Genomic DNA, 14,687 nt, shown 5'->3' with positions numbered 1-14,687 from the left:
GCTCTTCCCTCCTCGGTGGCTCAGGCTGCGGCAGGGCCCGTGGCCGATCTTCTCTACCCTTAGGCCGGCGCCGAATGAACCTATCGAGTCGACCTCGTCGGATGAGCTCCTCGATCTCATCTCGGAGCTGGATGCATTCCTCCGTGTCGTGGCCGTGGTCACGATGGTAGAGGCAGAACTTGTTGGGGTTGCACTTCTCGGGATGCGTGCGCATCCTCTCTGGCCTTGGGAGCTGCTCTCTGACTTCCATCAGCACCTGGGTTTTCGATGCGTTGAGGGGGGCATAGTTGCAGAACCTTCCTGGGGGAGAGCCCCGCCGAGCTCGGTGCTCCGGGCTTCCCTGCCTGCGTGCTCGAGGAGTCTAGACGCGCTTGTGTCCGGGAGGAGTTCGAGAACGTAGCCGAGTTTCTCTCGGCCCTTTTTCGACTGCGGGCTTATTTGGGTCTCCCGCCTGCCGCTCTCTCGCGGCCTCTTCATCCTTCATTTTGAAGACTTCTTCAGCTCGAGCGTACCCTTCGGCCCGGGCCAATAGATCAGCAAAATTCCTGGGGTACTTCTTCTCCAGGGAGAACAAAAGGTCATTCTTCTGAAGGCCGCCTTTCAGAGCGGCCATCGCTACCGACTGGTCCAAGTTCCAGACCTCCAGCACGGCGATATTGAAGCGGTTGACGTAGGCCCGAATGGACTCTCCTTCCCTCTGCTTGATGTTGATGAGGGACTCCGAACCCTTCCGAGGGCGCCGGCTGCTGACAAAATGAGCCACAAATTGGTGGCTCATCTGATCGAAGGAAAAGATGGTTCCCGGCTTCAGCGCCGAGTACCAGTTTCTCGCCGCTCCCTTCAAGGTGGATGGGAAGGCTCGGCAAAGAATGGCGTCGGACGCACCATGAAGCAGCATCATTGTCCGAAAGGCCTCCAGATAGTCAACCGGGTCCGAAGTCCCGTCGTAGCTTTCAAACTGGGAGAGCTTGAAGTTCGGCGGGATTGGCTCGTGCATGATCATTTGAGAAAAGGGAGGGTCCGTACAAATGTCCTCACCATAAGCGGGGGGAGCGTGGTGGAGTTCTTCGATCCACCGGTTCATCTCCTGAAGCCTCCGGTCCAGGAAATCCTCTCGACTACGGGTCTCGAGGATCTTCTGGCAGGATGGAGGTAGAGATCTTCTGGGGGTGGAATCGTGGTCTGACTGGGGGCTTTCCACCCTTGGATTCGTCTTTCCGGGAAAGACTGGGCGGCTGGCCCAAGTGGCCCGTCCCACCGCTAGATTTCGTAGTTCTGGCGATGCTCTTTCCGGTCGCACTGATGCCTGCGGCTGCTGCTGCTGCATGGCCTGCACAGCTTCAGTGAGGCCTCTGACCTACTGCACCAGTAGGTCGAATTGCTCCGTGCCAACCGCCGTTGCCGGAGGAGGGGGTAGAGGCTGGGAGACTGAAGGTGAGATCGGAGCCTGAGATCTGGCCGCAGAGGCCGTGGATCGCCGTGTGGATGCTTTGCGGGGAGGCATCGGGCGAAGATCAAGTGGGGGAAGGAGGAGTGGATGTCGGAGAAGATGACCAGAGGCGGTCCCGTTGAGCGCTCCTTTAAGAACAAGGGTACTGCGAAGACACAGGCCCTTCCTCTAGCGCCAATCCTGTTGGTGCAAAAATCCGCCTGCACCGAGGAAGCTGGAGTCGAGGGAGTCGCGGTCGCCGCCGAGACCTGCAAAAGAAGTCTAAACCGGAGGTGGGGTTGCTCCGACAAGACCCTCCGACGCTCAAGTCAGTTCTCTGCCTCAACAAGAATGGAGGGCTCGAACAAAAATTTTAGCAGAGTTTTGGGATAGAAAATAGAGCTTAGAGAATAACGTATTTGGGGCCCCCCTTTTATAGGCGAAGGGGGCAACAGACTGATAGCGATATCTGTAACCGTCTGGCAGTGGGCTGCCCAGGGTCAGGAGGAGTTTGTTGCGAAGAGTAGTGGAGTGGGATCGTGGCCGCCGTCGGGACATGCCACATGGAGCCTGTTGCGGGTAGTGGAACGGCGTCCGTTGTCGCGACTTGCCAGGGGGTGGAGGAATCACGCGGTATCCGTCGCAGGGAGTGGAGCAGAATCATGGTCATTATGGCGATCCGTCAGGGAGTGATGGAGCCGCGCAGAATTCGTCGTGGGAAGTGGAGCAGTGTCGTGGCCGTTACTGTGGCCTGTCAGGGAGTGATGGAGCCACACGGAATCTGTTGCAGGAGGTGGAGCAGAGTCGTGGCTATTGCTGCGGCCTGCCAGGGGGTCCAGGCCTGTCGGTCGAAGTTCGACTGGAGTGTCTGGCGGAGAGAGGTGGCTAGCTATCCGTTTGAGAGGAGCTCGGAGTCTGGCTCCCGTAGGATTCCGGACGAAGTTTTCCTTCAGTCGAAGTCGGAGGCGAGGTCCGGCTCCCGTAGGAGTCTGGGCGAAGTCCACCTGCAATTAAAGTCCGGGGCGAAGTCCGGCTCCCGTAGGAGTCTGGGCGAAGTCCACCTGCAATTAAAGTCAGGGACGAAGTCTGACTCCCGTAGGAGTCCGGACGCAGTTTACCAGCAGTCGAAGTCGGGGACGAAGCCCGGCTCCCGTAGGAGTTCGGGCGGAGTCTTCCTTCAATTAAAGTCAGGGACGAAGTCTGGCTCCCGTAGGAGTCCGGGCGAAGTCCACCTGCAATTAAAGTCAGGGGCGAAGTCCGACTCCCATAGGAGTCCGGAGAGAGTCTACCAGCAGTCGAAGTCGGGGATGAAGCCCGGCTCCTGTAGGAGTCCGGGCGGAGTCCACCTGCAATTAAAGTCAGGAGCGAAGTCCGGCTCCCGTAGGAGTCCGGATGAAGTTTACCAGCAGTCGAAGTCGGGGATGAAGCCCAGCTCCCGTAGGAGTCCGGGCGGAGTCCACCTGCAATTGGCGTCGTGGGCGAAGTCCGGCTCCCGTAGGAGTCCAGATGAAGTCTTCCTGCAGCCGGAGTTGGGGACGAGGTCCGGCTCCCGTAGGAGTCCGGGCGAAGTCTTCCTGCAACCAGAGTTGGGGACGAGGTCCGGTTCCCGTAGGAGTCCGGACGAAGCCTTCCTGTAGTTGGAGTCGGAGACGAAGTCCGGCTCCCGTAGGAGTCCGGACGAAGTCTTCCTGCTGCTGAAATCGGGGATGGAGTCCGGACGAAGCCTTCCTGTAGTTGGAGCCGGAGACGAAGTCCGGCTCCCGTAGGAGTTCGGACGAAGTCTTCCTGCTGCTGAAGTCGGGGACGGAGTCCGGCTCCCGTAGGAGTCCGGACGAAGCCTTCCTGTAGTTGAAGTCGGAGGCGAAGTCCGGCTCCCGTAGGAGTCCGGACGAAGTCTTCCTGCTGCTGAAGTCGGGGATGGAGTCCGGCTCCCATAGGAGTCCGGACGAAGCCTTCCTGTAGTTGGAGCCGGAGACGAAGTCCGGCTCCCATAGGAGTCCGGACGAAGTCTTCCTGCTGCTGAAGTCGGGGACGGAGTCCGGCTCCCGTAGGAGTCCGGACGAAGCCTTCCTGTAGTTGGAGCCGGAGACGGAGTCCGGCTCCCGTAGGAGTCCGGACGAAGTCTTCCTGCTGCTGAAGTCGGATGCCGGTAGAATCCCCGAGGGGTCACTCCTGACACGAACTTCAGCTGGGGGGTTTTACACCCAACAATTTCTATTTGCTTAATTTGGAGTCTGAGGAAGAAATTTAGCTCTTTTATCGTACTCATCTCAAACTCATCTTGCATTAGCTTAGAAAAGTCTTGACAAGAGATTCATTAGTAGCATCGAAAATAATATCATCCACGTAAATTTGTATTACTGACAAATTATCATTTCTTTTTTTGAAAAATAAAGTTGTATCAACTATTCCTCTAGTAACATCATTGTCTAGCAAAAATTTATTTAGTTTCTCATACCATGCAAGAAGGGTTTGTTTTAAACCATATAATACTTTATGCAATTTATAAAATGATTTGAAAAAGCATGATTTTCAAATCCGGATGGTTGTTTTACATAAACATTTTTAATTATGTAATCATTCAAAAATGCACTTTTAACATTCATTTGATAGAATTTAAAATCCATGAAACATGCAAGTGCAAATAATAATCTAATTACTTCTAATCTAGCTATTGGAGCAAAATTTTTATTAAAATCAATATTTTCTTCTTGATTATAATCTTTAGCTACTAATCTAGTCTTATTTCTAACAACAATACAATTTTTATCCAATTTATTTTTAAATATCCATTTAGTTCCAATTACAGGATGATCAATAGATCTATCAACTAAAGTTCAAACTTTGTTCCTTTCAAATTGATTAAGTTCTTCTCGCATAGCATTTATCCAATTAAAATTATTTTTAGTTTTTTCTATAGATTTTGGTTCTGCTTAAGATATAAATGCTAAATGATCACACATATTTCTTAAAAAAAAACGAGTTCTTATCCCTTGAGATAGATTATCAATGATTAAGTCTTTTGGGTGACCATGAACATACCTCCACTCTTTAGGTAGTTCATCTCTTTATCTTGGAGTGGTTCTTTGATTTTTTTTCTTCATCCTTCTTTTAATCTTCTTCATCATTTTGAGGAGAGTCATCTTTTAATGTGAGATCTTCTATCTTCTTATTCAGATTTTCTGCATCATCATTTAACATATCTTCCTTTCTCGAAGGTTTGTCATTGGATTCATCAAATACTATATGGATAGACTCTTGAACAACAAGAGTTCTTTTGTTGAGGACTCTGTATGTTTTGCTAGATGTTGAGTATTGCAAAAAGATACCTTCATCAGATTTGACATCAAATTTTTTTAAATTATTCTTGCCATTATTCAAAATGAGACATCAACAACCAAAAACATAAAAATAACTAATGCTTGATTTTCTATCTTTTCAAAGTTCATATGGTATTTTCTTCAAAATTGGTCAGATCAAAATATGATTTAAAATATAACATGCTGTGTTGATAGCTTCCATCCAAAAATATCTTGGAAGGTCACTCTCACACAACATGATGCGTGTCATTTCTTCTAAAATATGATTTTTTTTGCTACTATCCCATTTTATTGAGGCATTCTAGGTGAAAAAAAGATATACATAATTCTTTTTTCATTCCAAAAATTTTCAAAATGATGATTTTCAAATTTGATTCCAAGATACTATGGATGCATACAATAGTCAAATTCTTGCAATAAAACTTAGTGAATACAGAAATGTTTCATCTTTTTGTGCTAAGAATATAACCCATATAAAACGAGAAAAATCATCAATAATTATATGATCATATCTTTTACCTCCTAGGCTTGTGATCCTAGTTGGTCCGAATAAATCTATATAAATTAATTTCAAAGGTCTAAAAATTGAAATAACGCCTTTCAGTTTGAAAGAATTTCTAGTTTGCTTTCCTAATTAACAAGCATCACAAATCCGATTCTGCTCAAAATTTAATTTTGGTAAATCTTCAACAAGATCTCTTTTAATGAGTTTTGAAAGTAAATCATGCTTGTATGACCTAATCTATGATGCTATAACTAATTAGTCTCACTAACTTTGGCTTTCATTGCAACAAGACATTGACCATTATTCATAGAAAGATCATCTAGATCAACTATATAGATATTGTCATGTCTATATCCAATGAACATGATATCATTGTCATTGAGATTAGAAATAATGTATAATGATGATTCCAAAACAATTTTAAATCCCTTATCACAAAATTGACTAATACTAAGCAAGTTATGTTTTAACCCATCAACTAATAGAATATTTTGAATAAAAATAGAAAGGGTGATACAGACGTTATCAATACCGATAATCTCTTTTTTCATTATCACCAAAGGTTACAACTCCCCCATCCTTTGCTCAAGAGTGACAAATTGTGATTTGTCACCCGTCATGTGTTTTGAGTAGCCATTATCAAGATATCAAAGTCTATTTTCTTTCTTTGACCGTAAGATACACCTATAAAAGAGAATCAAGTAAAAATTTTAGGTACCCAAGCCATTTTAGATCCTTTCGGATTAGTTTCATTGGTTCTTTTTGGAACCCAAACTTTTTTAACTATTTTTTCATTTAATTTTCTGAAATCACATGAGGAGGATTTATGTCCAACATTTCTGTAACAAAAATATGTAACATTTGAAGTGGGGTTTGAAGAAGCTTTTATAAAGAAATTTTTTGGAAATTTTTGCTTCTATTGAGATTTAAATCCCAAACCGGCTTTATTAAAAATAGCTCTTCGTTTCAAAATCATTTGTAACTTTTCGAAACTCAAGGTAAATTTATCAACAAAGGGTTTAATATTTTTTAATTCATCTTTCATATTCTAATTTTCAAGAGTTAGAAACTTTTCTTTCTCACGAGACAAATCAAGATTTTGCTTTTTCAATTCTTTATTTTTCAAACTAACCTCTCTAAATTCAATCATAAGTTCTGAAAATGCATCTTGTAATTTATTAAATGTGAAATCTAAAGTATTTTTAGAACTTACCTCATCTAAATAAGCCATCAAACATAAGTTGGCCACCTCTTGTGTTTCCTTGTCAGAGCTTGAATCTTCACTGTCTCTCCATATGGCCATCATTGTCTTTTTCTTCATGTTATTGGTCGATTTCTTAAGAAGGAGGCAGTCCATCTTGAAGTGATCGGACTTCTTGCATTCAGAGCATATGGACAGCTCCTTATCCTTTTTTTCTCCCTATCTTTGCTTGGTTCACCTTTGAAGGACATCTTCTTGTAGCATTGTTTCTTTTTCTTCATGAACCTTTGGAATCTTCTGCAATCAAAGCCAAGTCATCCTCTTCATCTTCTTCTTTCGACTCATCATTTTTTTTATCTTCAATTGCGGTTGACTTGAGTGTGATGGTCTTCTTCTTCTTCTTTCTTTTCTTTTCATTGTTTTGCTTCATGGTAACTCATGAGTTATGAGAGAACCAAGAAGTTCTTATGGAAGTGTATTGAGATCCTTGACTTCTTGGATTGCGGTGATTTTAGCTTCCCATGCATTTGAAAGAGATCTAAAAATTTTACGAACAAGCTCACTATTAGTACAAGATTTTTTCAAACTTTTTAAGTCATTAATAATATCAGTAAACCTAGTGAACATATTGGTAATAGATTTATTTGGCTCCATTTAAATAATTCATATCTATGAACAAGTATATTAATTTTGGATTCCTTCACTTTATTGGTACCCTCATGAGTAATCTCTAATCTATTCCAAATCTTCTTAGCTAAAATATAAGTAAAAGTCTTATTAAATTTATTAATATCTAATGCATAATATAAAACATTCATAGTCTTAGCATTTTAGCTCAACCATCTTCATATCATGCTCATCCCAATCCGCTTCAGATTTCGGAACATCAAATCCATCCACTCTAATTGTAGGAGTATGTGGGCCATTGATTATAACTCTTTAAAGCTGATAATCTAGTACTTGAATATAAATATGTATGCATGCTTTCCAATAGGTGTGTTTGTTCCATTGAATAAAGATGGATGGTTGGACGATTGCCTTTCGATAAGAGAAGCACTCATTTGGATTGCCATTTGATCTTAACTCTTGATTGTTGGATCAAATACAGCTGAGTATCAAGGCTCTGATATCACTTGTTGCCCAACTAGACAACCTAAGAGGGGGATGAATTGAATTTTTCAAAAATTAAACAACTATATGATGTTTTCAAAAGGCAGTGAAGTGAGTGAGCAGAAAATAATGTAACAGAGTGAGCTTAAATGAGATGCAAATAGAAAGCAATAAAGTAAGCAAGCAAACCACAAATACAATCAAATTTTATAGTAGTTCGGTGCACCCCAGCATCTACGTCCACTCTCTAAGCTCTTCTTGAGAAGTTTTACTATAATCTCTCTATGATTACAGTCGGATAATTTTTTCGGATTTACTATCCAAAATTTAATTGGTTTTACGCGAGATCACCAACCAAAACCTAATCCTAAGCCAATCCCTAGCTCACAATCCAATTTCAAGGCTTGGATAAGCCTTTCTCCTAGCTTCGATCCTCAATTGAAGTTAGTTACGACAAAAAGATTAAAAGAAAAAATAGTAAACAATATAAAGCTCCTTTAATGAGTTGATAAAAGATGATGAAGCTTGAGGAGTCTCTTTTAAGGAAGCTTTTTTAGATGTAGAGATTGTCTTCTTGCTAGACAGATACTGATGATTTGATGTTTCAGGTGGTTGAGGAATGATTCATGATTGCACACAACTCAATGCTTTTAACCTTTTCTTTTGGTTTCTTGCTTGCACTTTAATTCTCTTTTATTCTCTTGCTTCTTCAATGAGTTTGGTGAGAATTTAACATCTTTTGGAAGGCCAAAAATCATTTATGACCGTTAGAATTCGAGAAATGGCCGTTAGAGCTAAAACTGCACAGCTCTAAAAAATCTGCAGAACTAGCTGTTAGATTTTGAGTCAAGTCGGATAGGATTCGAGTCAACTCGGATAGTATTGGAGTCAACTCGCATACCATTCGAGTCTGCTGGTGCTGAAAACTTGCTTTCTGTCCTTTTCCTGTGGAGTCGATTTGGATGGGATTCGAGTCGACTCTAGTGCGTGCTGACTGAAACTTCAATATGCCAGATTTGTCTACTTTCTTCTATTCTTCCAGTTGAGTCCACTCGAATAGGATTTGAGTCAACTCGAATACCTGTCAGTTGAAATTTTCTGAATATTTTTTGGGATGAGTGGCTTTTTAACTTCAACTTTTGTGTCCCTTTTTCACTTTGATTTTTATGGCCTTTCACAACATGTGGGCTTCCAAAATCTTTTTATTTGAGTTTTATTTAGGTATTTAGATCCATTCTTTTGATATTTTAGAATTTTCATGAAATATTTACTTTATCAAATCATTAGTTCTATTATATACTTAAACGTTTTGTTATCTATCAAAATCAATCCCAAGGGTCAACAAATTTTGAATTGGTTGGATAATAGCAAGTTTGAAAAGCCTGTAGGTGTTATGTACTGCATGAAATCCTCAAAATAAAGACTTCATTTAGGAAGCACTTAAATTTTAAGATATTGGAACTTGAGCCTCTATAAGAGTCTTATTTGCTAATGACTAATTTTGGAATTTTTAGTGTAAATTTGGTTATAATGACTTGTAGATAGAAGTGTTTGTCTAAAAAGATTAGTAAACTTCTAGTTTTACTTTCAAATATTAACTTGCCTCTCCTGTTGCTCTCTCTTTCTCTCTCTATTGATAAGTATTATAAACATATCAATAGAAGCATCAATTTATAGATTAATTCATCTTTATTCTTTAGAAATTGATGCTTCTTTTTATTTTTTGCAGGAAAGATTTCTACCAATGCAAAGAGACGATTCGCAGGTTAATTGGACTCAAATTGGAGACCAAAAGGAGACTCAAAGGGCTCCAAATCCAGTCCAAATTCGGCCCGAAATCAAGCCTAAAATCTAGCCCAGTCACGGTCCAAGGAACGTGGCCCAGAAGAAAAATGCCGCACGGTCCCCATACGATGCATAGGGAAACACCGCGTGGTTTATGTCGCGGCTCACAGGGGGAAATCGCACGATTTTGCGTGGTTCATGAATGCGAGCGCGAGAGTGGGTGAACACGAGCCTGGGTACGGATGTGGGTGAGGTCCGGACGAGCGAGCGATCGAGCACAGTTTTCACGTGGGTTCATGCAAGGCGACCTGGGTCGCGGATTGAATGCGGGGATAGTGGACGCGGTGCTGGCCTAGGACGCGATAGAGGAAACTTTAGGGTTTTTAAAAGGATTTTAAGAGAGGGGCGCTAGGTTTTTGAAATTTGGAAAGAAAGGAAAAGCTTAAAGAGGAAAGAAAAGATTTGTGAAGGATTAGGAGATTTCATCCATTAGTCCCACGTCGAGAAAACATGAAAACTGCCTCCCTGCCTACACCTATAAATAAAGCTCAATGCCTCAAACAAGAGACATCTCTCTCTACGCCATAGCTCTAGTAGAGGCCTTTATCCCGCCTTTAGGTTTTTTAGCCATCTTGTTTCCGCTTTCTTCCATCCTTCCAACACACAAGAAGGAGAGTCAGTCAGGAGGAGGTGCGAGAATCAGAAGGAGAGAAAGTTCTACAGAGGAAGGCTGTGAGAGGAGATCTTAATTTAGGTTTTTTTTCTCCCTTTTGACCTTTTGTTTTAATTTCTATTTTGAATCCAAGTCCAAGCCCTGTTAATGGCTTAGGAGTTAGGAGTAGAATGTAGTATAGAGTTTAAATTTTTAGCAATAAAATTTTATTTTAATATTCATTTAATTGTCGCTTATGCATGTTAAATTCTGCAAGTTTAATATCAACACATAGGATAGTTTACTTTACCTTGCTCTTTTCCTTCTTATTTAATTTCTGCATACTTTTAATTTTCTGCGACTTTAAATTATAGCAAATAGTGTAGGGTTTTTTTCATGTTTTGAAATCGAATTTTATAGCTTCTAAACGTATCATGTCTGGCTAAGTAATTCCTCTGAGGTTTGCAATGAAGCTAGACTATGGTTAGAAGCCGATTTTTTTTTGATTTTCTTTTCGTGCTTTTGATGTTTAGAGTCCTTCTCTTTTCCTTCTCTCTCGCCAAGAGACTTGATGAATTATAGTTGAGTTGAAATTCCTTCATGGTTCATGCTTGATTCGGTGCAAGAAGTGGTAATAGGTAGAACGTTCATAATTTCTACAAATTCTCTTCTTCTCTCTCTTGTGGAAAAGCTCGATGAGTTATAGTTGGGTTAGATCCTCTTTATAGCCCATACTTGGGTAACGCAAGAGAAGAAGTAAAGGGAGATTAAAGTCCTCAACCCTTTCTTGCTGTAAAACCTTGATAGGTCATAGTTGGGATAAAGTTTTTTCATGGCCTATGCTTGGATCAACACAAGAAATGAGAGTCTCTTATCTAAGGTAAAGTAAAATACTTGATGGATCATACTTCAGTTAAGGCTCTTCATAGTCCATGCTCATTCATGCTTTGCACTCTAATAAGAAGACCTAAAGGATATCCCATGATAAACCATGAGAACGGCTATCTAAATCATTGATTTAGTAGATTCAAAAGCCCTAAATCCTTTAGTTGATATATTACTGCAATTGTTTCTTTCACTGCTTCATTAGTTATTACAAGCAAATTCTCCTTCTCTTCTTTAAAGCTCGCCTAAGCAAGTGTTTGAACACACTTCAAACATCCAATTCCTCGTGAGATCGACCCGTACTCGTCTGAAGTGCTACATTACACACTGTGTGCTTGCAGTTACAATTTAAGATACATCATCTATCTATCTCTGTCTCTCTCTACCCTCTCTCTATTTTTTCTTCTCATCGTCCATCTCGATATCTGTAATTTATATGTCTTTGGAATTCCGCCTCTTCTTTCTCATCTATTTAAACTACAAGCCATTTGTTCATATCTATTTAATGACATAGAATATTGTGGCTATACACGATGTGATAATTAATATTTAACAATGTGAAATTTGTGTTACTTTTGCAACATATTTGCCCTTTTTATGAGTACCTTGGAAACCACAAAAGTTTTCTGGAGGTATTTGCTTCAAAGTCAGTGACAGGAGCCAATTATGTTGATACTGAATCTTTTGCTTCTCACTCCTTAGTTTCACAACAATATTTTCCCTGGCAAATTCCTTAATAGAATAAACTATGACTTTCTGATGATTAACAAGGTTTTATGTAAGTTATTGGATACGTATATATGATAGGCACATGCACATTCTCTTTTTAAATCATTATGATGTGGCATCTGTTTTTGTGATTTGAGAGGCCAAAGATCCTGCTACAATCAGTTTCACTGCAGGGGACGCACTCTCCAAAATTCTATTGCGGCTGTACTAGAAGGAAGCCTAGAGAAGGCGCTAAAACTAGGGTGCAGATGGGCTAGTAGATTTCAAAGTCACATGGACTTGACCTGAATTAAATTCATGGTTATAATTGTGACCTAGATGACTAGACTGGACCCATGCGCTTGGTGGGCAGTTGGACAATGTCCCTTGGGTTGGGTTCAAGCTATATATTACCAAACCAGTTATTTTAAATTAATCACTATTGTGCCAAATTGTGCTCATTCAGGTTTAACGGCATCATGTCCAGTCTTACTATGCATCCCTGACCTTGCAGAAACTAGGATTGTTTCCTACTTTGCCTAGCCAAGTAATAAGGATATCTTTCTAATATGGATTGGTAATATGGTCGGATCCATGTCCATGCAATCAGCTGGCCATCTTTATTAGATCCTTCCCATTTGTACTTATGGGGCACACGAATTGGATATTTTCTTGCAATCATTGACTGTTTTGTCAGAATTAGTTTATGAAAAATATTTGATTGTAGATCTATTTGGATTTTTATGTTTATGCCAGTACTTGGTTGCACTTTCTGGGTGCTTCTTGAGAACCTTTTTTAGATCTTTAGGCAGCATATGGGTCCAGAACAGAGCAAGCATGAGGCTTGAAATAAGCCTCACGCTGGCCAATCAGCATTTAGGAAATAGGTATGAGCATGAAATAATTATTCTGGTCAAACTTGCTTATGCCAGGATAACTTTTTCTGACATAAATCTATCATGTATGCCCTCCGCCCCTCCCTCCCCAACCCCCACCCCCACCTCTCTCTCTCTCTCTCTCTGTGCGCGCGCGCGCGCGCAGCAAAACACCCTTACCCAAAAGTTATTCCAAATATCATAGCCTGAAAAAACAAAAAAAGATAGAGATAATAAAAAGAGTAAGTTGTGGCATAACTATGCCAGTGAGTATAACTATGGCTATTCTACTTTTCTCATTCTGAACCAAATGCAACCTTGAGGGGGTGGTGCATCTTGATAATTACTCTAGGCCCTTAATGTTTATATTAGATTTCATACAGCACTTATGTTAGCATGTCTTTATTTATTATCTCTCCTGAAACATTAGGAATGAAAGAGCTGAATTTTATTGAGAGGGAAATGCAATGGATAGCTGAACAAATAAAATCAATTATTCAAAAAGTATATTCTAATCAGGTACATCTCTGGTACTTGTGTTCACTCTGCATAATTTGTTTAGGTGGGCGACCTTGATGTGGTTGATGCTACGACTCCTATTGATGTTGCTGTTTGAATTTTTGAACAATCAACTAAGTTCACTAATGTGGATTGATGAAAAGGTCAGTATGGTAGATTAATTAGTTTTTTTCTAAAGTTTTTTATTGTCAATATCCATTATCTTATTTGTTTCTCTGTATGCAGTACCTTTTCATTGCTGAAGTTGTCTGCATGGTTCTATGCCAATCTCTTATCAAATTGTAATCCAGTTTGATTATGAAAATCTTGCCAATTATTGGTTCATTTTTTATTCTTTTAACAAAACTTTGGTATCATATAGTAGCAGGGGCCAAGGAATTGGTAATCTGATTTTACGGCTATGCATCAGATTGTTGATGAAATTTTTTGACTGTGCTGATAACAATGATCTGAGAAAAAGGGCATTTTTATAGGCTTTCTTTAGATGCAATAGTATTGTACATAGAGTGAACTTTTTGTTGAACCTGCACAGCCTTGGTTCATTTGCTGATGTGCAAGTAGAATTATGCATCTGTTATATTTCATGGTGTGCATGTTATAATCCTGATCAGGTGACGAATCAAGATCTCCCTATCATAAACTGCCTTCATATGGGCCTGCTAATTTAGTTCTATGTGACTCCAAAATGCTGTTTACAAGATGTGATCTTGCTTTTGTTCTGAAATAAACCTCAAGAATATAATAAGCTTGCTTAAAATGAATATGGGACTAACTTTTCTACTTTTACAAAACTAAGTCTCAAACCTAATTCTAAATAAGCTTGAAGCCCTTTTCATTCTATGAAGATTTTTAACTTCTAAATTTTCTATGCATATTGTAGCCATAAAAATATGTTCTTATTTCAAATTCCAATATGGTTTCCATAGTCTTGAAGGTTGTTTTTTGCCTCTTTCAGGCTAATGAATTCTCAACTTGGATTCAGAGACTGGCTAATTGGACAGTTTCAGGGTTCTGGTTGAATTGATTACAGATGCTTGAGGGAAAAGGCTGTCATGCATTGATCAGAGACACATTCTAAGTTGCCGGTTAAAGTTATGGGATATTCCTTCTCTTTCATTTTGAATATTAATCGGTATCCAGTTAAAGTCATGGTTGAACATGGACATTTGGAAACATCTAACAGAAAGTTGTATTGTTTTTCAACTTGGATTTTTTTGGTAGAAGGCAGGCATGCATTGGAAATCTGTATACTTTCATAAGATGGCATATTTTTATGTCCGAAATTCCTTAGTTGCTTTTGTCCTGGGTGGTATGTGAAAATTTTAGAACTATATATTATGGGCATTCATGAGCTATGGACAATGATCTCAAGCCCTTGGCTTGTGCTGCACGCTACCGTTAGCCCTAGGCTGCACGACCAAGACTGACCGGTAGCATTTCAAAGTATTATATATATAAATATATTGGTAAAGATTTCATAGTACTATATTAATGGTACTTTCATAGCTATGCCTTCCAGTGATTGATTGGATTAACTGTGACTTTGTGACCAATCTTACTGTTGTCCGTTCCCATATGTTCTTCCATTTGTGCTGTATTTGTCGATAATCATGTCCGGAAGACTTTTTTTTTTTTTATATATGCAAGAAACGTAGCTTTTTATAAATTATTTATCTTCTTTAACCTAGAGTTAACACC

At 40.4% G+C, this 14,687-nt stretch overlaps 1 long non-coding RNA gene across 1 annotated transcript in view; it reads left to right on the top strand.

The window, feature by feature from the left end:
- Positions 1-14,320, top strand: part of LOC105035383 (uncharacterized) — a 28,063-nt gene extending 13,743 nt beyond the window's left edge. The window contains exons 2-3 of the long non-coding RNA XR_012134659.1: positions 9,295-13,132; positions 13,945-14,320. This is a non-coding gene — a long non-coding RNA (uncharacterized lncRNA). The remainder of the gene's footprint in view (positions 1-9,294; positions 13,133-13,944) is intronic.
- The last annotated feature ends 367 nt before the right edge of the window (positions 14,321-14,687 follow it).

Source organism: Elaeis guineensis, chromosome 10 (genome assembly GCF_000442705.2).
Source record: "Elaeis guineensis isolate ETL-2024a chromosome 10, EG11, whole genome shotgun sequence".
Lineage (NCBI taxonomy): Eukaryota > Viridiplantae > Streptophyta > Magnoliopsida > Arecales > Arecaceae > Elaeis > Elaeis guineensis.
This window is presented reverse-complemented; position numbering and strand designations above follow the sequence as displayed.